Genomic DNA, 25,023 nt, shown 5'->3' with positions numbered 1-25,023 from the left:
ATAAACTGTCATGTTGGCAAAACAATGAGAGGTTCTGTCCTTTGCACTTGCTGTGGGTATGGCTTGTCCTGGCATCTCTCACAATACTACAAAAAGTGTCTTACATTTGTCATTTGATAAGGTGACAACCATAGTCTGTCTTGCCTATGTGTATGCAATATGTACTGTATACATGTTGAGGCCCGGTGAGTAGCTGCTGCCCCTAAATAACCCAGCATGTATCTAGGCATGAATGGCAACTGCCACCACCCACATTTGTAGGTACTGACCAAGGCTATGGTGCATGTAAGTTGTGTGCTGCCTGTCATTGACCTGCCAAATGATGTTAACACACTGCAACAAGGTCGTACAACAAGTACAGACTGGTGGCAAGGTCCTGGCCTCAAGCTAAATGCAGACAGCAGTACCATCTTACCATTTGGTAAGGACACAACCCTACAGTTTGTCACATCAATGGAAACCCCCTAAACACACAATCTGTGTTGAGACACCTAAGTACTCAGGTTGATAACAATGTTGCACTCAACCATCATGCCAGTGGTCAAAAAAGCTTTGTACATGGTTCATCTCTTAGGTAAAGGGATTGCATCCAGAAAAAAGGTGGTCATTACCTCTGTATAGTCCTCAGTCAGTAGACCAATGATTTACTACAACACCCTGTTTGTATGTATCTACCCAGACATCTGCGCCAACTAGAAAGGCCATTTGTTTACCCACAAAGGAAATCCATGACCTCCAACACCTGTCCAATGCAGACAGGTTCAAATCAGTAGTGCTCCACTCGGTATTGTACAGGTTGACTAGAGGTGGGCTGTGTTACACCTACAAGGCAATATTGTACCCTGGCATTCAACATCTGCCCCATACATGTGAGTCTAACTCCTTGCGCATTACCTGCATGCTGGGTGGCGCCACCAAATTCCCTAGTGATGCGGACATCTCCCAAGAGGGTCTCATGCAGACACATACCAGGTGACAGACACATGGCCTCAGGCTGCATACCATGACATGCAACATCATCCCCTTTGGGAAGACTGATGTCCCCACATATTATCACACTACTAACAACATCCTAAGCATGCAATCAGTTGAGAGTGATTTGTGCACACAGGTAGATGGCAACATGACATTTGACCACCATGTTGCTTCCATTGTAAGGAAAGCCTTCTACGTGGCCCACCTCATACATAAGGGTATGTCACCAGGGACATGAAGTTCATAACATCCCTGTATTCCCCCAAATAAGGCCTAGTAGTGAGTATAATGCCCCTTTTATCATGTACCTTGCAAAGCACATTCATCAGCGGGGTAGACCACAGAGGTTCCTCACCATTGAATACCAAGGCCTCAAACATCAACCATACACAGATAGGCTATATGCTCATTCCTCTGCCACTGTCATACAGACTCCTTAGAGGTGACTTCTGTCTGGCATACAAGGTGATCATGGACTCCACCTTGATGGGACTGCTGCACAACTGAAAGTCAAGCTCAACTCTATTAACCCACACACAATCCCTGAACCTGGTCTGTGACATCAACAGGACTTGTTGGTGGGTCAAATATGGGTCCCACTCACTCACCCAGCTGTGTAATGGACACCCTGTCCACATCAGGCAGAGTACTTATTTACACCTTTTCAAGGAAAACCTGATTGAATGAATCATTAACAGGACATACACCCTTGAGATACCCCCTGTGCCCCTGTTGGAGTATGGCATCAGGTGCTAACTTGCATACACATGGGCTAAAGTCTTGCTTAGGCTTATGAGGGCCTCAAAGCCAATAGCTTAGTAACCTCATATGATCCTTAGTATAGCAGTTATGGCCCTTCGTGCTGTGACAGACTGTGCTGGTATGTGTCTACAAGCATCACTGCCATCTACTGTGGTGTGTCCCCTATGGGTGACATACCAGTACCATGTCATATAGCCCCCATCAGACAAATAGGTGAGTGGTACTACAGGTGTATGGTGACAGTCCAGCAACATCTGTGCAACACAATTACAAACAGCACTGGAAATGTGGTGTAGGGTATCCTCCTTGTGGGTGTCCAACATCTGCAGTACACAGATGTTTGTAGAATGTGTAAATGTGCCTGATACATGTGGACCCACTGCCAGACAAATGTGGATGTCTGGAAAAAAGTTGAACAGTATTTAAGAGCCCTTATAAGCCTAGTCAATAGAACCCAGTTTTACCCAACATATGGCCCCTAGGTGCAAGAAGATGGCATGGATTTATGCCTATTCATTGGGTGTCTTATAGATTGTCCCATGTCTATAAGTGGCAAGCAAAAATTAAAAGAAATAGAAGCCTGCATCTGTAAAGTGGGCATATAGTGAGAAGCCCAAGAAAGCTGATTTGGGCAGTGCTGCAGTGGTTTGAAGTTCCAGAAACAATAGTAGAATTAGTGCAAGATATGTACAAGGACCCAATGACACAAGCATGAACAGTGTTTGAAGTTGCAGAAGAGTTCCCACTGGGAGTTGGTGTGCATCATGATTCAGCTCTGAGCCACTGGTGTTCATAATGGTGATGGACTCAATTAGCAAACAGGTCAGAGGGGACATGTTAACAAAGCTGCTGTATGCAGAAGTTGTGGCATAACAGACAGACTCTGAGCAAGAACTTCAGCAAATGATAGGGGAATGGAATGCAAAATTGAAGATACATTGGAAGAAACTGAGTAGAGATAAGATAGCTGTAATGGCAGCAAATGGGGAAAATCAGAAGAAAATGAACACAGAGATAGAAGGGAAAATAGTGGAACAGGATAACATCTTCAAGTATCTATGCAGAAGGCTTAAGGTAAAGGGAATTCTGAACTGAAGTCAAAGCTAGAATCAGAGGGGTTGCAGCCAACCAGCAGAATGTCAGGGGTAGTGTGTTACAGAAAGACAAAGGAGCTGCAAAGTAAGGTACACTAACAGTGGTGTGACCACTACTACTGTATGATACAGGAACCTAGATAGTGAAAGCAGAGCAGGTAAGGAAACTAGATGTAATGGTGATGAAGTGCCTGAGACAGGTTGTAGGATGAACACTGTGGAAAAGACAAAGAAATGAGAACATCAGAGCAAAAGCTCACGTAGCTCCAATTGCACAGAAAGTCAAAGTAGTTTGGGCACATGCAAGAATACAGAAGACAATGTGATGAAGAGGATTTGGAACAAATGGGAAAAAGGCAAGAGGAAATAAGGGCATCCATCAAAGAAATGGATGGATTGCATAAGAGAAGACCTGCAAAAGTATGGCATGACTTTTGGAGAAGGTAGGAGAGATTGGCATTAAATATAAAGAGATGGTGATAGTTGATACAAAAACATGACCCCATGTAGAAAAATGGGTAACATGAGGTTGATGATGATAATGATTTCTCAGGGAAGGGGACTTGATGGGAGGCATAGTTAACTATAAACAAGTAATAACAGTGGTAGCCAGAAACACATCACAGCACTCTACTTGTCTGAAGAAAACTATCAGAGTATTATCACAGCAGCTTTTAACTACGCTACCATCTTAATGTTCTGAGAACTGCACAGAAATGGCTAGTAAGATCATTGCGTTTTGTGAATTCTTGCTTCCATATGCAAGTATGCCCACTATATTTCAAACCGCTCATGAAACTTTATTTATTTTCAACATCAGTTTCCTTCATATAGTCAGTTTGGAATTACTGTAGAATGTTAAAGGAGATTTTCAATGAAACAGAAATTCCATTCAGTGATTACAATTCTATGACAATCTGTAAACTGGATAAGGTTACAATGCGTCTTGCTATGCTGAGCGAAGAGTATATGTGAGGAGTAAATATTGTTTTATTGTTTTTTTATTGTCAATTTAAGAAAGTGCTTTAGAAAATAAAACAAGATGAAAACTCCATGCACTTCAGCAAGAAAGCAACAAAATATCTTGCCACATAATATATTTCTCTGGCTTTAAATTTTCTCCTAAATGAATCACAAGTGTTGAAAAGTTCTACATGGTTTGTAGCATTCCTGCAAATTTGAAATGTCAATGCTATCTTTCACAACCATGTTGTCATTGCTAACTGATTAAAAACATACCATTACTAGTTCTTTCTCCTGCAATATCACAAAGAAAAGAAACATGTCTGTTAAGTAACAACTCTCCCTGGAAAACTGCTACACTCCCAAAAACTAACACGTAGAATCCCTAAACAGCATAATAGCTTAATAAAGTGAACTCTTCATGTGATTGGGAGCCATGCAATCTGTATATGTATATTTAAGTTTTTAAATATTGTATGAGTTTCATGATTACACTTATGTTAGTATTATACCCATCAGTGCTTATTTCTTTGCATACTTTAATTTTAAATTAGACAATATGTGTAAATCACAGACAAGAAAAAGCTTCTTCACTACTGTCATAAAATTGCATTTTTTGAAACCGTAACTTGTAACCTACAGAACAAATCCCATTAATACGCTATTTTACTGTGAGTTAAACTGCACAAGCCCTTAAGTGATCAACTTTAAGAAGTTACTGAAAGTATTCCAGTTTATGTGGAGATGAGAAAGCAGTAAACAGTACTTCAAAAGTGCATGAGGTAAAGGAATAAGAGGCCATCTGGTCCTCAGCATGGCACAAGATCATTCGTTCACAACTACAGAGTGAGCAATTTGATGTCAGAATTATCTGTGGGACTGTGCTAGTGACATCTGTAGTAACACATTGACACAACAAGAGGCAGGGAACCAATCCCATTGTTGATTGATGAAGGGGGCCAAAATAGCTTTATAGTGAATGGGAAACCAGGCCAGCAGTAGGTATGCTAAATTGCTTCTTCCAGCTAAAACAGAAGGTAAGGGCTGGCTTGTGTTGCATTTTAAAAAAAACGAAACAAGTTAAATGATGTCATGATTTAAGTTTTACTCATTAAAATGGAAAGTGTAGTAAATAATTCATAACAATGAATCATGGAAAGACAAGACATTATTTGTTTTCTTATGCCTTTGATGGAAAGATATGTGCTAAAATCAGAATGTCCCTTGTAGAACAGGTTTTCTCGTTTCATAGACTTGGCATCACCATCTGTCTCCATTGCTCCTTACCTACCTCTGGCTTATTTTCTCTAGGCTCTGCCTTTGACTGCCATTGTTCACTCCCCTCCTGGGGAATTTACATCTGCTCATTTGCTGAAGGTAGTTAACTTGTATAAATACTGTTATTCATAACTGTGTTTTACATTTCCCATCTTTCAATATGCTGGACAGCTGTCCTTTTTCTCAATCCTGCTGGTGATGAATCTATTAATTTATCCGGGCCATTCATAAACTACACATGCAAATATTGGTTTACACTGTAGTGCCTGAAACACAAGTTCTTACCAACTTACATAGTTTCAGTATTCTTAAAATTATCAAACAGATATTGAAATCATATTTTGTGCTGACAACATTATATTGACTAGAATACAATATATGATTTTGTCATCTTTCTTATAGCCAAATACAAACTTCTCAATGTGTAAGAAATGGTGTATTAAATATATAATTTAGACAGGCAAATATTGTAATGAGAATCCAGTGCTGTATACCTCAAAAACTAAAATGCTCAAATAAAATAACCAGATTGTTAAAGGGATCGGTGAATTTTTTGTTGATATTTCAATTTAAGAGAAACAAAATAAAGGCAGAAAATTTCAATTTGCACCGTACCTAGGATTTGTGAATAAAGGCAAAATTATTGCTTTAGCTCTTGCTGCAGAAACAAAAATGACATACCAGGCGGTATTTCACTTTAGACAGCAAACTTCATTGTGGTTCCAAAAAATGTATTCTGCCTATGCATAAAGTGTTATTATTTATTTAAAATGTGTTCATCCTAGAGAATATATGGTTCGTATTTTCATAGGTTTAAAGGTGTATACTAGGCAATTGACCACTAGGACCTTTAAAAGCCTAGTTGTGCAACCCAAATTTGATTTATAGGAGTTGACCTACTGACTGCTTCTGTCCATCAGAGATATAGGAGCCAGACCATGGCTGTGTTTCAGATTACCGATCCATAGGACTGAGTTGCACTTAAATAGGGATATGGAGGAACTCTGCTTCACATGGATGGGGGGTATTGTCGTCCCTTTTTTACTGCATGAGGTTCTAGTTTTGTCTTTGCTGCCCTTGACCTACAACTAGTTCTCTCTATGTCTGTATATCTCTCTATCTAACTTACTACCTCTTATGCTGACTCTTTCACTCCGTACATTTCAAGCATTTCTAGCTTATTGATACATTATATTTTCTTTGTGTTATTTCATTTTTCTTCAGCTTTTTATCATTCAGTATAGATGACTGCAACCATTTAAGCATTTTATTTTTCCCCTTTTTTCTCTTGAGAACTTTTCATCTGCAGTGTCGATCTCATATAATACTTTTCTAGTCAACTGTCCATTGTCCAATTATCCCTTCTTCACTTCATGTTTTTCCCACTGAATCCATTGAGATGAGTTGCCCAGTTGTGAAAGAATATTAATGCTGCAGTGTGTAGACAAGAAGCTCTCAGGGCTGTTTTTTTCTTGATTCCGAAATGTCTACCACACTAGGGCATTCTTTTTCTATTTGCAAATTAATAACTTTCATTATGGCAAGCCTGGAAACAAAATACAGTGTACTTAGCGAATAATCAATGTTTGCAAGTTTCCATTCACATCTTTGCTACAAAATAATTGACCTGTGTGCCTCAAGAGTTAAAACTTGACTATCTGTCCCCTTGCAGCCAACGGTGACACTCTAGTCTATGCCAATGTACTATACTGTATCTTGAAGATACCTTAATATATTCCCTAAAGAAGGCAAAATGATATTCACTCCTCCACAAAAATGCTAGCTATCCAGCAATATGGAATATTATCTGAATAGAGGATGCTGGCATCATAGTTAGGGCAATAATCTGGATGCTAGTGTTTTTTCTCTAAATGCAAATCTGTGTGTGTGTGTGTGTGTGTGTGTGTGTGTGTATATATATATATATATATATATATATATATATATATATATATATGTTGTCTCTCTCTCTCTCTCATAGGTTCATAGGTTCATAGGTTGGTATTAGGCTATTGGGCCTAGGACTATACAATCTTAGCCATAACAATTCCCTGGCTATTTCTTCCCACAATATTTACTTCCCTGGACCCCTGTCTAGCAGGGCGACTGACATGATCCCCGGGGTGAATTTCCTATCTCCCATCCAATCATAAAGGTTCATTTTGAAGAGGGCCAAATAGGCACTCTGCTTGACATGTATGGGCAGTCTATTCCAGAGTCTGGGAAGTCTCTGGGTCAGGAACCTATCCCTCCAGCATGTTTTGTTCATTGTGATGACAAGGTTTAGATCCCTGGAGTGTGTGGCTCTGAGGGATTGGAATTTCTTTAAGTGCAGCATGTCCAACAGCTCTGGGTTTGACATGGCCTTGTATGTTAAGCAGAGATCGCCTCTTAGTAGACGATATGTGTCAGAGTATAGCTGGAGTTTTTTTAGAAGGTCAGCATAGGGCATCTGCTTTAGGCCTGTGATTCTTTTAGTGACCAAATGGGGCATTGTATTCTATAATGGGTCTAATGAGGGATGAGTACAGTGGGACAATGACCTCGTTTTTCTGGATGAAAAGCCTTTACTGATGAGGTGTGCCACATAAAAGGATTTCCTGACTGTTGTGGCAATGTGGTTATCGAAGGTGAGACTACTGTCCACCTGTGTCCCTAAGTCTCTTATCACACTGTCTCTCTCTTCCCCTGTCTTGTGAGTTATGAGTTGCAGCCAATTCCTAAAGTTGATCAAATGGGCAGCTGCACTTTTCAGGAAGTTGATAAGTCAGAAGGAGACATAAAAGTAGGTTATCAGGTCTTTTATCCATAAGCACACACACTCACTTGCACCCACAGACAATTTCTATTCAACCACAAATTTTACACTTTCTATGCACATAAATGTCAAATGTATTTAATGTATTCATTACCTTTCCCCAGGCTATTCCCCTTGAATTGAATAACTAACTGGTGTGAGCACCTGTGTTTTGAGTATATTCAGACTGAGCTCTTGCGCCTCTGTTTCCATTTCCCATATCATGCTGAACGTATCTAATCTCATGCTTCAAGCATTAGTTGTAGTTTTTCTTTCACCTACTTGTCTCCTTTTCTTTGAGTATCCAACATGGCAGTAAACAAGCAGGCTGACATTTAGCACAGGCCTAAACAATCACTATAGTTACCATTATCATCATCATTATTACCCCCCACACACACACTTTTCCCATTTTTCTAAATGCAGTTCATGTCATGCTTGACTGTTGTACGTCATTTCTTGTCTTTTTACTGTGTGCCTCAAATTGCCTTCACCATACCTCTCAACCATACCATATTCCTTGGTATATACCAGTTTTGAGAGCAAAATAATGTGGTGCCATGAATTTCCGAGTGGCCCCTTTAATTCCTGATTTTTTTTTTGATTATTTTTTTTTTATGTGTGTTACGAGTTCAACTTTAAATTTATGGTTGATGTCCCAATGCATCACCAGCCTACAGATGTGTGTGTTGGCATCAGCTTCATTGGACTCGATCAGATTTTGAACTGTTTTGGAGGGAATATAGGGTCTATATTAAATCAGTGAATGCTTAAAAAAGCAAACATTGATTTATCAACCCCATGTAAGAGAAAGCTTACAATCCTGAACATTTACAACAGAGATTTTTTTCCAAGGGAAAAAAAATCACTGTTCCACAAAAGAAAAAAAAACCTTTAAAACATTACATAAAGTGAGGGGCTTCACCCCCACACCACTGTTGTGGGGGGCTGTGCTCCCCACACACCACCTACTTAAATATACCAACTCTGAGATCACACTACAGTGACGAAAACAGCAAAGTAACATAAGCGGCCAAGCGATTTCTTTCCCAGGGAAAGAAATCGCTTATATGCAGTTTCGATATTTTGCCATTTCGTGCTTTCAAGTTCGATCAAGACACATTCGAAAGAATGCGTCTTCGATCACATAATAGGAACCCAGAATATAGCAGCAATGGCAGCTGTGCAAATTTAAGTTTTGCACATGCCGCAGGTCAGGATGAGAAATGGGCTCAGCCTGCAGATAAGAAAAAAAAATAAAAAAGAATTGTTATCTGATACACACTGCTAATGGGCCCAGCTAAGCAGACAGTGGTTTGTTATTTGCAGCTCACAGTGGCTTGTTAATTCTGGCCACTCCATTCAGAAGAACATATGTGTATTATCTATTTTAGCAGCAAGTATGTGTATTTTAAGCAGATCGATATTCAGTACGGTAGTACAGTGTACACCAGTTTATCTTCTTTGTTATTGTATCTGATATTGCTGTCAGTCTGCTCTGGTGTGTGTGGTTCATTAATTCTGGCTCCGTTTGGAAGAACGTATGTGTATTTAAGCAGACAGACAAGGATTTAAGCAGACAGATATTCATGTAGCTTCTTTGTTATTGCATCTGATATTCCTATACGTATGTGTGTTGGCTACTCCATACGGAAGAATGTATGTGTATTTAAGCATGTAACTAAAGTATTTAAGCAGTCGGATAGATATTCATGCAACTTCTCAAGTATTTAACCAGATAGATAGATATTTGTGTGTGTGTGTGTGTGTGTGTGTGTGTGTGTGTGTGTGTGTGTGTGTGTGTGTGTGAGTGTGTGTGTGTGTGCTTTAAGCAGACAGATAGATATTTGTGTGTGTTTTAAGCAGACAGATGTATAAGATACTCAGATATGTATAGATATTTGTGTGTGTTTTTGGCAGACAGATATTTGTCTGTGAGTGTGTGTGTGTGTGTGTGTGTGTGTGTGTGTGTGTGTGTGTGTGTGTGTGTGGATATTCATGCGTGTTTTATTTTAACAGACAGATAGATGTATGTGTGTGTTTGTGTGTGTGTGTGTGTGTGTGTGTGTGCGTGTGCGTGTGCATGCGTGTGTGTGTGTGTGTGTGTGTGTGTGTGTGTGTGTGTGTGTGTGTGTGTGTGTGTGTGTGAAATGCCCCAAGTAAGTATAGCTGGTGGTTAGTGCTACTCAGGCTCAAATCCTGTACCTTAGGTACAAGGAGCGAGAGCCTGAATCCCTACCCATACCACCACTTGTGATTCCTTGTGATTCAAGGACTGGAATGTTTGGCTCATACATTTGGTCTGTTCATCTTAAAATGTGTGGTCTTCTAGAAAATCATTGAGAATTTAATTCACTAAATAATGATAGCCATTTAAGTTTCAGACTTCCTGTCTTTCAGGAAATGCATAATAACACAAAACATCTTATTCCAGCAACTTTCCAAGATTATACAAGTGATGTTTAACATGTGTCCCTGGTTTTTGGGCCTCCCACCAATACATTTTAGCATTTTTCCAGATTTTGGTGCTGCAAAGTTGAGAGATATAGTTCAGTGTCAAGTGGATTTTCTTCAGGGGAAGTAAGTTTAGTGCTGCTTATGCCAAGTCTATTTGTGCTGATACTAGCACAGCAGGTAGAATGCTTTCTCTTGATGCAGAAGTCTGTGGGTTCTACTCCCACAGTATGAATGGATTGCTGATACTGTACTGTGTTGTACATTTTAACGGGGTGGATGCTGCAGGCCTGAGAATATCCTCTTTGAAGGATACCTAATAATTATGAACTTGTTACAGTTTGCCATCCATTCCCTATTGAAATATTACTAGCTTATCATTTTTTTAACGTAACATAGGCAATTTATTCCTCAAGGGCAACAGGCCCTTTATTTGTAGATGAAACAATGAAATATAAAGTTATTTTCTAGCAGCAACCTCTTCATTTGTTTCATATCTCTTTAATGTAGAATTATTTAGATAACTTTTACTTCTGCAGAGATTGTGCATATTTACTGATAATGGTAGTTTGTAGACGTTTGAGTGGACTTTTATGATGGAAATGCTATGAATTGGGCAGTTTTGCCTTTATTGGTTCATGCATTTCATTTCATTGCTTACTGGAAAAATGTTCAAAACAAATTTAAAATGCACTCTAACTGGTCTGCTGTATTAATCAAGGAATAGAATTTAATACAACAGGGAAGGCGTATCAAAGAACACATGTATGTTTCGTGTGCAAGGCACCTATGATTTGAAGATAGCCCAAAGGTAATCTTTATCCACCAGTGGCCAGATGCATTTTCTTTGAATGTGGATTTCAAGGGAAGATAAGTTTTAATGCTAAGTCTATTTTCATTGTGAGACTGTATTTCTTTCTTTAGAAGATGTCTATTAGTCTTTATGATATAAAATGTAAAATAAAAGTTTTAAATGAAATACATATAATCATTGTACAAGTAAAGCAGTATGCACATTACAGTGTTTATGATAAATGGGGGGAAATAGCCAAGTAATGTGAGATTGGAATGGTTGCTGGGGGGAGGACTGTGTATGGGGGGCCCATTTGACCAAGATTTTGTGAGGGTGGGAAGGGCAGCAAACTCAAAGACAGCCATGGGTGCCACAAACTCTAACTACGCCACTGATCAGTAGGTCATGGAGAATGACTTTTGGAGGTCCTAGCAAACTATAATATTCTTTTGCTAAGATTAGAATATTGCCTACCATTAAATACCCTACTTTTACCACAATACCCACATACTGCATGTCACCAAAAACAAAATCCTAAGGTTCATCATCTTCTCCCTTCCCAGTGAACATCATTGCTACACATTAAAAAAAAAATGTTACCATTTACTACAGCATCTGGGGTTGTAATTTGGTTGTCTGTTCTTCAGTTTGCATTTGAAAGTTGGTATCCCACAATTCCATTGGGGTGGGTGGGGTTACATAATTATGCATGCACATGTTATGTTAATCAGCATACAGATGTGTACCTATTTTTCATGGGTCTTTGTCCAGATTTTTGATGTTTCCAGGTTGAGAGGTTCTTCACTAAATGGTCTTCTTTTCTACACAAGTGACTGAACCACCATAATCTGCTCCCCTTGATCTTCTCTACAATTGTGGCTACTTAGGCTTCTGCTCCGATGCCCCCATTATTACATTTCCCCCACGTTGGGCACTTACTGCATGTCTCAGGCATTTCAGCTCTATCACCTTAAGCTTTGTTGACAATTCTACCTTCACTACCCAGGTTTATCTGTCACGTAGAAGAACTACTTGCATCACTGTTTTTTGCATGTCACTTTTCAACTTCTTTATCATGTTTCTGTCGTACTTTACTCCTGGCACTCTCTGCCATTTCGCTGCTGCACTTATTATTATAGTTTTATCTTGCCCATTCAGACTTCTCTTCTCCTTAAACAGTCTTCCCAGATACTTAAAGTTGTTTACCTGTCCCACTATTTTAACATCCATCTCAACTTTCAACAGCTTATAATTTTGTTCATTTGTTGTGGTGAAAACTGTCTTTTGTCTACTTAATTTCAAACCCATGAACCTTCAGTTTTGCATTTCAGTCTACTTTTATTTTCTGAAGCTTCTTTTCAGAGTTTGCTAATAGTACCACATCATCTGCATACAACAACGTTGCTGTTCTGTCACCTTTGATCTGTTTGAAATTTGTTTGATAATGCAGTCCATCACATCTCTAACTTACTAATGCATGCTGACCCTAACCCCTAAGCAGAACCTTGCCCCTGCCCCTAACCCTGTCTCAAAGACACAAACATATACCACACACACTAAATCTATCCTACTACCTATACTTACCCTGACCCTAAAAAACTCTCTCTCACGCATACTGAATCTACCCCCATACCTACCCTTACGATTTCCTCAAACACACACAAACACACCCACTACAGATTCCAAGCGCCAACACTTCCCTTTGTCAACCAACAAGAAGTCACCAAAAACAACATTTGCACTAATAGCCCTTTGCTCAAAATATGCAGCAGTTGACTTGTCACATAAATGAGTGTCAGCCCAGTGAACTGCATATATCTATGTATAACTGTCTATATATCTATATATCTATATCTATCTATCCATATATATATATATATATATATATATATATATATATATATATATATAGAGAGAGAGAGAGAGGGAAAGAGAGAGATAAATATATATAGATAGATGGAGATAGATATACATATATAGATAGATATAGATATTCTTTTTCTCTTCATCAACAGGCAACAGCTCACTTAATTGACAAAAATGTGTTTCATTTCCTCTAAAACACATTACATGGAAACACACTTCATTGAAAATTTCATATACACTGAATACATCTTCAAAAACATTTTTTCAGGGGAGCAAGCCCCTTTCACCATACATGTTGGGTTGGGGGGGTTGACATAATGATTAAGGTTTTACTTCAATGACACAAGCTACAGGGTTTGATTTTCTCCTTTGTGAGAAATTGGGTAGGCTTAAAATGGCCCATCAGGGTAGTTACCTAGTACTTTACATATTAACCTATATGCTTCCCCATCCCCTGACTTAAATGTGCTAACTCCACAGCCACACAACCATTGATAAAAGACAATACTCCTGATACTCCTGACACACTAAATCAGTGCTGGTGCATATAGTTAATCACAGCGAATCAGTGCTGTTACACAGTTAATCACACTGAATCACTGTTGGTGTACATAGTTCATCACAAATCACTGCTTTTGCACATAGTTAATCACACTGAATCACTGCTGGTGCACATAGTTAATCACACTGAATCACTGCTTTTGCACATAGTTAATCACACTGAATCACTGCTGGTGCACATAGTTAATCACATCAAATCACTGCTGGTACACATAGCTAATGACACTGAATCACTGCTGGTGCACATAGTTAATCACACCGAATCACTGCCATATATATATATTAATATATTCAGGTCTTTTGGGTTTCTAATACCATGTCAGGAATGGATCATATTCCTAAGTCAAGGTATAATTATTCATGAAATTAGTATTTTTTCAGTCTGTGATGTTAGTCAAACGTGCTGTAAATAGCACCTGCAATGTGCCGAGAACTGACGCCTTCTGCAAAATATATGGAATTACACGTATTGGTAGCATATCTAAATACAACTGTCCATTCATTTTTATGAAACCCATTGCTCCTACTACTATTGGAACTTTCTGTGTATCTTTCATCCACATTGCTTTCATTTATTCCTGCAAGTCCTGATACTTTAGAAGTTTGTGTGTCTCTGTAGGTGACACAATGTAATCACTATGTATAGTGTTTTCAGTGACCAATACTACTTTTTACTTTATTTCATGGGCTATTCTATCTGGTTTTCTTGCATCTGTTTTTTGAATTGCTGGTAATGTGTGATCCCATGTGATGTACACTTCATCATTCTCTATAACACTTTGTGCTTCATGTTTCCAGTGCTTCTAAGGTGCTTCTATATTGTAGTATTTGCACGATCCCTGATGCAAGAAAGTTGCCGCATTATTGTACCTTTCAGTAGACCCTGCCATAAGTGTAAAATATCCAGCAACTAGGTGTATGACTTTTGACAATTTCTTTTTTACAGAACCTACATTTGTCTGTTTCTCCCACATGTTCATTGCACTTTGTGAACAATGTGCGCTTAGTCTAATGTCCTGGACTGCTATTATTAACCTTTCATCCTTTTTCATCTCATCTGTCCATAACCATTCCTATGTCAGATCCTAGAGATCTCTCTACTTGCCAATATATTTATACCATTTCCACATTTATCTCCTCCTCATCTGATCCATCTTCTTATATTATTTCTTTTTTTTTTTCACGTTCAGTTGTCTGATTTTTTCTCTCCTTCTGGTTTTATGTTGATTACTGCTTAACATCTGAATGTTTCTTCAGAACTAAGCAGAGAGGTCAACTAAGATTTACTCTTCTCATGTTTTAAACTCTCACTATGTTTTGATCTGTTGAGGTCAGCAGATATGTATGCATATCAATTTCAAGGAGGCCCACACCTTCCTTAGAACATGGAATACATAATATTGGTATACACTGATTTTTGTATATATCATTTGATAAGAGTGAAGCATTTTTCTTCTTTTCCTGTCCAACTGATCCACTACTTTTGGGGCCAGTCAGTCACACCAACATTGTAAGTTAGAACGGGAATACCAAAATGGTTTATAGCTTGGACTTTGTTCCTGGATATCAAGGCTGTTTTCAATATTAGTTTTAATCTTCTGAAGGTTTCCTTACTGAGTTTTATTCACATATGCTCATGTTTTATTGCCAGTCCTTCATCAATTTCCAAATTTTTATACACTCCTTGTGGCTCGTATTCTTTTATATCACTATCCTGGCTTGATTAATATTTTCTTAGTACTGCAACTTTCTTGCTTTAATCATCATTTTTGCAAATTTATCAAGAAAAGACCAAATGTCATTTTTATATCACCAGTGAAAGTTTTCACAACTTGCAATTGTGCTTTTAGCTCCTAATCTGATGAACTATGCAGTTTTAAAACATCCACAAAGAAGTAGATCAAAAATCTTTAAGCAAGTTTGTTTTCTGGGAGCCAAATTGTAACCAAGACCTAATCTGTAAAGTACACAGCTTAATGGGTTAAGGTCAAGAGAAAACAACATTGGTGACAAAGAATTACGTTGGAATATCCCTCTTTGAATTTTTATTTCAGTGATAATAATTTGCCTTTTATCATGGCTTAATTGCAAAGTGGCTTGCTACTGTTTCATGGCCAGTGTAATGTAAATGATCAATATAAGATGTAACGTATACATCTGTAAGCACTCCTTTATTCATGAATGTGGGATGCTGTCAAATGCTTTTTAGTAATCTATCCATGCCATACTTAGATTCTATCCCTTTTTACTATTCTTCATTATGACTGTAACACCAAATGATCCCTTGTCCCATATGACTATCTTTTGTTACCCTTTTGTTCCATTGCCATGATTAAGTTTTCTTCAAAATTATTTTAAACACTGGCTGCATCAATTCCAGTATAAAATTTGTGCATTGTCAGAAGGCAAATTTCTGGTCTATAGATTTTAGGATGGCTTACAGATACACTCTTACAGAAGAGTATAATCTTTTCTGTTTTTAATCAAATTGGTGTCTGTTTCAGATGCACTTATAAGTAGTTCTTACTCAAGGCTAAATCTTTGTGTAAAGATTTTAATACTTTTAAGCAGAAATTAGGTACTGCCTCTGGGTCTGGGTTGTTCCAACTAATAGATTTTCTTAATTTTGTTTCACTTTCTTTGGCCATTACTTCATCCCTTTTCATATCGTGTACATTTAAACTCCTTACTCTTTCTTTTAATATCTGTATCCATTAACAATTTTTATTATATTCCGCAGGGTCTTCATAAATATTTCTCTAAAATGCATCTATTTCTTCTTTGTTTGGTGGTGTTCAATTCCTTTTGCTTTATTTCCCAGTTCTCTATAAAACTTTTATTCAGTCATCAATTAATGGCTTATTTTGTACTTTTCTTTTATATTTATCTGCAATCTTCTAAGTTTTTCTGCTTGTGATGATAGGTTTATAGGTTCATAGGTTCATAAGTGTGTACTAGGCTAATAGCCCTGGAGCCTTTGCAAGCCTAGCCCAAAATAATTACCCAGGCACCATGCCAACTGATGTTAGTTCACAGTGCTCCTATCCAGTAGGGAAACTGGAGTGATCCCTGGGGTGAACTTTCTGTTACCCATCCACTCATCAAAATTTCTCTTGAAGAAGGCCAGCAAGGTGCTCTGCTTGACATGAAATGGAAGCTTATTCCAGAGTACGGGCAGTCTTTGGGAAATGAACCTGTCCCTCCAGCATGTTCTGTTAATTGTGGTAATGAGGTTGCAATCTCTGGAGCGTGTGACATGGGAGTTTTGGGATTTCTTTAGAAGTAGCATTTCAAGTAGGGCTGGGTCAGACATGGCTTTGTAAGTCAAGCATAGATCACCTCTAAGTAGACGATAAGAAACTGACACCAGCTCAGGTTTCTTGAGTCTTTCAGTGTAGGACATGTGTTTAAGGCCTAGGATCTTTTTTTGTGTGGTACTTTTGTGTCCTCTCCAGCTGTTGCAGGTGTCTGGTCAGGTATTTATATTCGATGATTGGTCTAATGATGGATGAGTAGAGAGGAATGATGATCTCTTTCTTCCTGTGTGCAAAATGTTTGGTTATAAGATGTGTCACTTAGAAGGACCTTCTAACCACAATGGCAATGTGGTGGTCAAAGGTGAGGTGGCTGTTGACCTGGGTGCCTACACCTCTTATGGCCCCTTCAGTGTTCACTGGGCTCTCATCAACATGGTAATTCATGGGAACTGAGTTTTTTCTAAAGGGGATGATAACACATTTTTTGGCATTAAGCTTCAAGCTATGGTTCCGACACCAGTTATTGGTCTCAGAGAGGCGCTTTTGTAAGATGTCTGCATCACTTGGGGAGTTGGTAATGACTCCTAGCTTGCAGTCATCAGTGAACTTGGTCAGACAGAGTCCTTCTGTGTTGGCCTGGACTTCTGTGGAACTCCACTCATGACTGGTTGACAGTCTGACTTGGAATCTGCAACTTTCAGTCCATGGGTCCTGTCTGTGAGTCACTTTGCAATGCACCTAGTGATGTAAGGGTTGATGCCTAGTTTGCTGAATTTATCAATGATACCTGAGTGGAGAATGGTATCAAAGGCCTTCGCCAGGTCGAGGTAGGCTGTATGCACTGCCTTACCCTCATCCACAGCCTTGGTGACTGCCTCGAAGAAGTCAACCAGGTTCAGCAGGCAGGATCTCCCCTTGACAAAGCCAAACTGTGTGGGATAAAGAGTTTGAAGATTGTCTATATCTTTGTTAAGCTGGTCCATGATGATGCGCTCCATAGTTTTGCATACCGGACTCATCAGGCTAATGGGGCGATAGTTAGCAGGGACTGTAGATGCTCCCCCTTTATGGAGCAGGATGACTGTAGCAGTGCACCATTCAATAAGGACATAGCCTGAGTTAAGGCTGTGATTGAACAGGGCACACAGATGTGGTGCCAGTTCATTTTGTAGCTCATGTAAGACACAGCCAAGGATATAATCAGGTCCCATGGATGTTGTATTCTTGGCTTTGGACAATGCAGCTTTTACCTGTGCCACAGAACTGGTGGGTACAAGGCTTTCTTCTGGTATTTTGATAGGGCCCTTGGGGGGGGAGAAGGGTAAAGTTGGCACTGAATCTGTCAGCCAGTATGTTGGCTATATCTGTTGGCTCAGTATAGGAGGTGCCATTGTGCAATAACTCAGAGCAAATATGGGTATTGTCTTGGAGGTTTTTGATATAGCTATAGAAGGCTTTTGTGGTTGTTTTTGGTGTCAGCCGCAATTCTACCTTCATAGCTGGCTTTAGAGGATTTGATAAGGGATCTCAGCTTCTTGTTGAGAATGATAAGGGAGGCTTTCCAGTCTTGGGACTTTACTTTTCTCTGCAACAGTTTCTTCCTCCTGTTGTAGAGTTTATTGATGGCTGGGGACCACCAGATTGGCTTCCTTTTTTGGAGGAGAGCATCTTAGTTCTATTTGGTATAGCAAGGTCCATATATGTGTGGACATGCTCATACAGTGCATTGGTGTTTGATTCTGCAATCGTGCAGCTATTTTCCATTAGCCTGGATGCCAACAAGTTAGCCACCTCTGTTTTTAGGAGCCCAAAGTCAGTTTTAGAAAAGTTTTTCAGGGTGGTCACCTTAGTAGGGGTTGTAGGAGAGATGGAGATGTCCATGCTGATCAGTTTGTGGTCAGACTCAACCAGGGAGGAATTGACTATAGGTGTGGAGAAATGGCCTCCCATGTTGGTGATAACCAGGTTGAGGATGTTGCTTCCTCTAGTGGGGGTCAGAATGAACTGGTCCAGCGCACTGGAACTGATAAATTCCAGAAAGCGTTGGGCCTGTACATTAGTACTTGAATAGTTTTCCCAGTTGATGGAAGGGTAGTTAAAGTCACCCAGTATGAGAGTATTGGGTTGGACCTTGATATACTCCAGGGTGCTTAGGAACTTGGATTGAGAGTCTAGGGACATGTTTGTAGTTTTGTAGTAGGCTATAACTTGTATTGCCATCTTACCGAGTGTTAGTTGTACCTGAAGTATCTCGGATGCATTATGCTGGGCTGCCAGTCTAGAGGTGTGCATATCCTTTAAGAATATGGAGACACCACCACCCTTGGAGGTTCTTGCCATATTCTGGGGATGAAAGGTATGGAATGAGTTGTAGCCTGGGAGCATGGGGTGCTTTCTGCCTCTTTAAACCAGGTCTCAGTTACAGCACAGATGTTGACATTATCCATTTTGAGGAGAACTTTGAGTGACTGCATTTTGAAATTTAGACTTCTAGCACTGAGCAGCATGACCCTCAGATTGCATTTGATTGTAGCTGTTATGGTGTAATTTTGGTCTTTGAAACACTCCCTAAAAAGGCACTATAGGGGTGGCAAGAGCCTTAGACAGTACCTGGAATCCCAGGGGTGACAGATGCTAGCCGTCTCTGGCAAAGCATGGAGGTCTGTCGATCATGTCGTCCCAGGCAGACAGATACTGGATCCCCTTAGAATGACACCAGAAACTTAGCCAATTGTTGAAGTTAATCATTTTCTGCTCGTACTGTGGTATAATTCTGGGTGACGGTAGAATACTTCTCAGGGCAAGTGTTATACCTGCCTAAGCCACATAATCCGAGAGTTCCATCACATCTCTTTTCATGTAGTCCAGGGAGGTACATCTCAGATCATTCACATCCACATGGACAATGACTGAGTCATATTTGTACTTGTTGTGGAGTGACCTGAGTGCATGTGTTATGTGACAAATCCTGGCACCTGATAGACAATGGACTGTCACCTTTTCCTTGTTCAGCCTAGTGAGTGGGGTATCAGTGTGCCTCACAATTGAGTCTCCTGTGATTAGTGCATTGGGCAAAGCATTTTGCCTTAAGGTCTTAGGTTGAGGTGCACACTGTGGTGGTGAGCTATGAGTTCTGGGGTCCATGTTGTGTTGTGGTGGTGGAGTGCATTTCTGTCTCGGGGGTCTGTTGTTTGGGTAAGTTTTTATTGAGACTCTCCGTGATGGTGGGTGTATGGTTTGTGTTTCTATGTGTGGGTTGTGATGGTTAGTATTTTGGAGGGCTGTGTGTTCTATGTAGTGAGTTGCATGTGTTGACCTTCTCCTCTTGACCAGCTAGTCCGGTCTTGGTTGGAGTGTGCATTGCTTCCAGTTTGGTGATATAAGTGCATCTCTCACACATATGAGTGTTGGAAGGTAAGAGGAGAGGGTTGTCTGTGTACATTAGACAGTTGCCACACTGTCTCAGAATGCCCAAGTGCACCAGGTTAGCAGGGAAAGCACAGGAAATTGCCCTACAATCATACCAGGAGGGGTGGTCATAACTAATAAGTATTGCTGCTGTTACTACTGAAGCTCCGGATGTTGCAGACCTGTATTTAAACTATGCTACTCAATTTTAAGGTTAAGAACTCAGTAATAAAAAACTCACAATGAAGCATAGAATAATCACTTATAGTCAAAAGAATAGCACTTGCAGTATGAAAAAAAACAGTTAAACAACAACAAAATGCAGTAAAATGCAGTTAAACGATAATGAATTGCAGTAGATAGCAATGAAATATAGTTAATCAGTAGATTACTTTGAAACAATAGCTGACAAATTACAACAGTAACAGACAGCACTAATAAAGCAGTGATTCAGTAGAAAACTGTCATCAATTTAGTGAGGCTACCAACAAGCAGTAATAAATATGGCAAACAGCAAATTTAAGTAGAAAGACGTACTTTTTGTTGTAGTAGAAATTTAAGAGACAGAAGATAATGAGATAACTCAAGGTTCAGAAACTAAAAGGGCGGGCCTTTACTAAGTTCTCACTATAAACAGTAGAATGAGTTGATGTAATATGGCTGGGGGGGATTGTCCAATATCAACTTTATACCAGAGGTGGGCAACTCAAAGCCACCAAGACTTAACACCACCACAACAACTGGGCGGGTAAGTGGAACCTGGCAGGGCGAATACCACATTCAAGAAGGTGGTTTCCCCAGGGTGAGGCTCTTCCATTGCACACAAAAACAGTTGTACAGATTACAGAGATATGTAGTAAAACTGAAGTGCAGAAAACAATTGAAAATAAGCACTTATCTTTTTCCAGCATCACAGCAGGGGAAAAGGCAGATGTACAGCCTCTCAGCAGCTATGAACAGCTTGAGCAAACAAGTGTAACTGGTTTAAAACACTGGCTATTAAAGGCAGAGAAACAGAAACTAGCCCAGTTATCCAATCAAAAGGTTCATAGGTTCATAGGTTCATAGATTGGTACTAGGCTATCAGCCCTAGGGCCTATACAAGCCTAGCCATAACAATTCCCTGGCTATTTCTTCCCACACTATTTACTTCCCTGGACCCCTGTCTAGCAGGGCAACTGACGTGATCGTCAAGGTTCCTTTTGAAGAGGACCAAAGAGGCACTCTGCTTGACATGTATGGGCAATCTATTCCAGAGTCTGGGGAGTCTCTGGGTCAGGAACCTATCCCTCCAGCATGTTTTGTTTATTGTGATGACAAGGTTTAGATCCCTGGAGCATGTGGCTCTGAGGGATTGGGATTTCTTTAAGTGCAGCATGTCCAACAGCTCTGTGTTTGACATGGCCTTGTATGTTAAGCAAAGATCGCCTCTGAGTAGACGATATGCGACAGAGTATAGCTGGAGTTTTTTAAGGTGGTCAGCGTAGGGCATCCGCTTTAGGCCTGTGAATGGAGGAATGCTTTAGCTAGACTAAACCAAACTGATTACTTTCTGACACAAAGAAAAATATCTAGGCCTCTCTAGAGAAAAGATCTCATTACAAACTGAAAGGTCACAAACAGTAACAAATACTTAGCTCTATCAGACAACAAAAATAACAGTTTTACAGGAATGCTCTTAGCCAAATTAAATACAACTGATTACTTTCTGCCACAAAGAAAAACAGCTAGGCCTCTCGAGAAAAAAGATTTCACTCCAAATTGAAGGGTCACAAACAGTAACAAATATTCAGCTCTATCAGACAACAAAAATAAGTTTTGCAGGAATGCTTTTAGCTAGATTAAACCAGGCTGATTACTTTCTGCCACAAAAAAAAAAAAAAAAAAAGACAGCTAGGCTCTCTAGAAAAAAGATCTCACTGCAAACTGAAGGTTCACAAACGGTAACAAATATTCAGCTCTGTCATACAACAAAAAAGGAGACTAAAAACAGTTGCACCGATTGCAAAAAACTGTTGTACAGATTACAGAGATATGTAAAACAGAAGTGCAGAAAACAATTGAAAATAAACACATATCTTTTTCCAATACCACAGAAGGGGAAAAGGCAGAGGGCCAGTCTCTCAGCAGCTATGATTTTAGTTTATTATTTGCAATAGTGTATTATAGATCCTGGTCTTTTCTGATACTGTGTGTTGCTTTTATCATGTCTGTCTAAGTAATTTTGTTGATCTGTTCTCTCTTCTATATCCTTCTATCAATGGCAGTTCTTGTCTTAGTTGCTTTATAGTTTTCTCTATTTAGTGCTTCCATGATGGCATTTTATTTCTTCATTTCCTTTCCCTTATTGCTCAGTATTTTTGTGGTAAGACTATCTGTTATTAGTTTACCTGCACAGTAATAAATCCTATTTACTTCTGTCACAGGGATTTCTTTTAGTAGTCTTGATTCCTGTGATTACTTCTGTTATATCACATGAATTTCTGTTAATAGTCTTAATTACTATGTTCTTCTGTTTTATCAGAGTTCTAACATTTTGCCTTATTTACTTTCTGTAATCTATGTTTTTCATTGATCTTAATATGTCTACCCATCTCTATTAAATCAAGCAACCCTTCCCATTAAATCAAGTAACTCTTCCTTTAGATCATTTTCCTCTAAACTGCAGGCACATTATTTTCTGTATGATTCCTACAGGCATTCTACTGAAAGACTCAGTATGTCTTCCTGTCACATATCTTCTTTAACTGCATCCTGTGTCATCTGTTCCTCATTCATATGGAACTCATTGGCCCATTACTCCACAACATTGCCTGTGCCAGAGCTCTCACTGTTTCCTGTTCCTTCCTTTGCTAGGCAACGCCAACTAAACGTATGCATTGGTTTCCTACTGAAGGCTCCAGAGCATCATCATGTGGCAAGTGATCAGAAGTTTCACGTTCCACCTGTTTCTCCTTAATTGGGGACTCTTTGTTCTATCACACTGTGAAGAAACCTAAGTTAGATTTTCTACACTAAGTACTTCAATTTCCAAGTAATCCATAAATGTTGCTTCTATTTCTTTAACTTCTCCATTACTACTTTTCTTTTCTTCATTCCCCATTTTGTTTTCTTATCTTTTTTATTGTGAAATGTTCCATATCCAAGTGTCTTTGCTGTAGTTCTCTTCAATCTTTAGTGCTGCTTTTTTTGTTTTGATTAGTTTTGCTTTCTCCTCTGCATAAATATGACACCATATCAGATCTCTTTTTCTTTCCCATGTTCACATTTCTTCTTCAGATGTCTCCCATTACACCTTTTTTCCCTTAATTTGAGGACTCATTGTTCAATCATGCTGTGACATATCCTGTGTTAGATGTTCTACACTAAATCCTTCACTTCACAGGCTTTCCATAGCTTTACTTCTGTCCTTTATCCCCCTTTCAGCTCTTATATTTTGTACTGCAAAATGTTCCATATCTGTGTGCCTTTATTGTCTATATTACTCTTCAAATATCTTTGGAACTGCTTTTTGTATTAATTACTTTGGTTTTCTCCTCTGCATAAATATAGTACCATATGAGATATGTTTTTCTTTTCTTTTCTTTTCCATGTCCATATTTCTTTCTAATACCTCTCAAAAAACTCTGCTTTTTTTCTTTATATTTTTGCACTTCGTCTATCACTTCTATTTCCAGGTTATCCAAGATTTCTGTGTCTATGTGATGTTTTTCATGGATCTATTTTTATTATTGAATATTGCTGAAGTTAGGTGTTTAGTGGTTCTTGTTCCAAGTCCTTCCAGGAAGCATCTCTTGTTGTCATTTATTTTTGATATCTGCTGTCAAGGCCATGCCTATAGTCTCAACTTTTTTTTTTTAGTTAGCGGGTATAATAAATCCTGTATTGGTATAAGTGTTGTAAAAAAATGTCTTGTGCAGCTGAGGGATTAGTAAGATTATATGCAGGGTATTGGTCAACACACCTAAATATCATTTTGAATCAAGGGGACCTTAGTGATTGGGAAATAATTCCCCACAACTATTTAAAGAGAATTTCTAAGGAGTCAGAAGGGCCAAAATGGTTTTACTGGTGAATGGTCAATAAAAGTGTTTGTCAGTTGTACATTGGCTAAGATTTAGATAGAGAGTTAAGTTATTGCCTCTCTTGCTTCCATTCTAGTAGTTGAGTTTATTCATTGAGCTAGATTAAAGTGTTGCAATATTTTGTTAAGAAGAACTGCATCTTTTCTATTGTAATTGACAATGAAATCACCTAGGATGATAGTTATTGTTTTTTTTTGTTTTGTTTTGTTTTGTTTTTTTACAGAGAACTATATTAGAAGTAGAGAATAACTATAGTAACAGAGATAAAACAGCTGGAATTGAGATCATTAGAAAAAGGTAGGAGCAACAATACATACAAGGGAGGACTGAGGTTTAAAAGAAGGCAGGACTTAAATGAGCTATGCGATGTTTGACTGAAAACAATTGGGTAGACAATAAGTGATGTATAAAGTTTGCAACTGGGAGTGTGTCAGAATGGTTTGTGAAGTAAAATGCTTGTAACTAGGATTGTGTTGGTGTGGTTTGTTTTCATTTATATAACTGTATGATTGCTTATGTTGTAGCTGATGGTTTAATAAAGATGTTTCTTGTTTAAAAAAGAGGGGGCAGGAAGTGAATTATTTATGTAATGTTGCTCAGATTATATGATATATAGCAATATGTGTAAAGCATAATGTTTAAGTTTAATTTATTAATACAGTTTGATTACTTTTATATGAATGTTAATGTGCCTATGTCACAAGTGATAATTCAGTAAAGGTGTTATTGT

This window comes from Protopterus annectens, chromosome 1.part1 (genome assembly GCF_019279795.1).
Source record: "Protopterus annectens isolate FY-2018-M chromosome 1.part1, PAN1.0, whole genome shotgun sequence".
NCBI classification, from domain to species: domain Eukaryota; kingdom Metazoa; phylum Chordata; order Ceratodontiformes; family Protopteridae; genus Protopterus; species Protopterus annectens.
The sequence above is the reverse complement of the archived record's forward strand: the minus strand, read 5'-3'. Positions refer to the sequence as shown.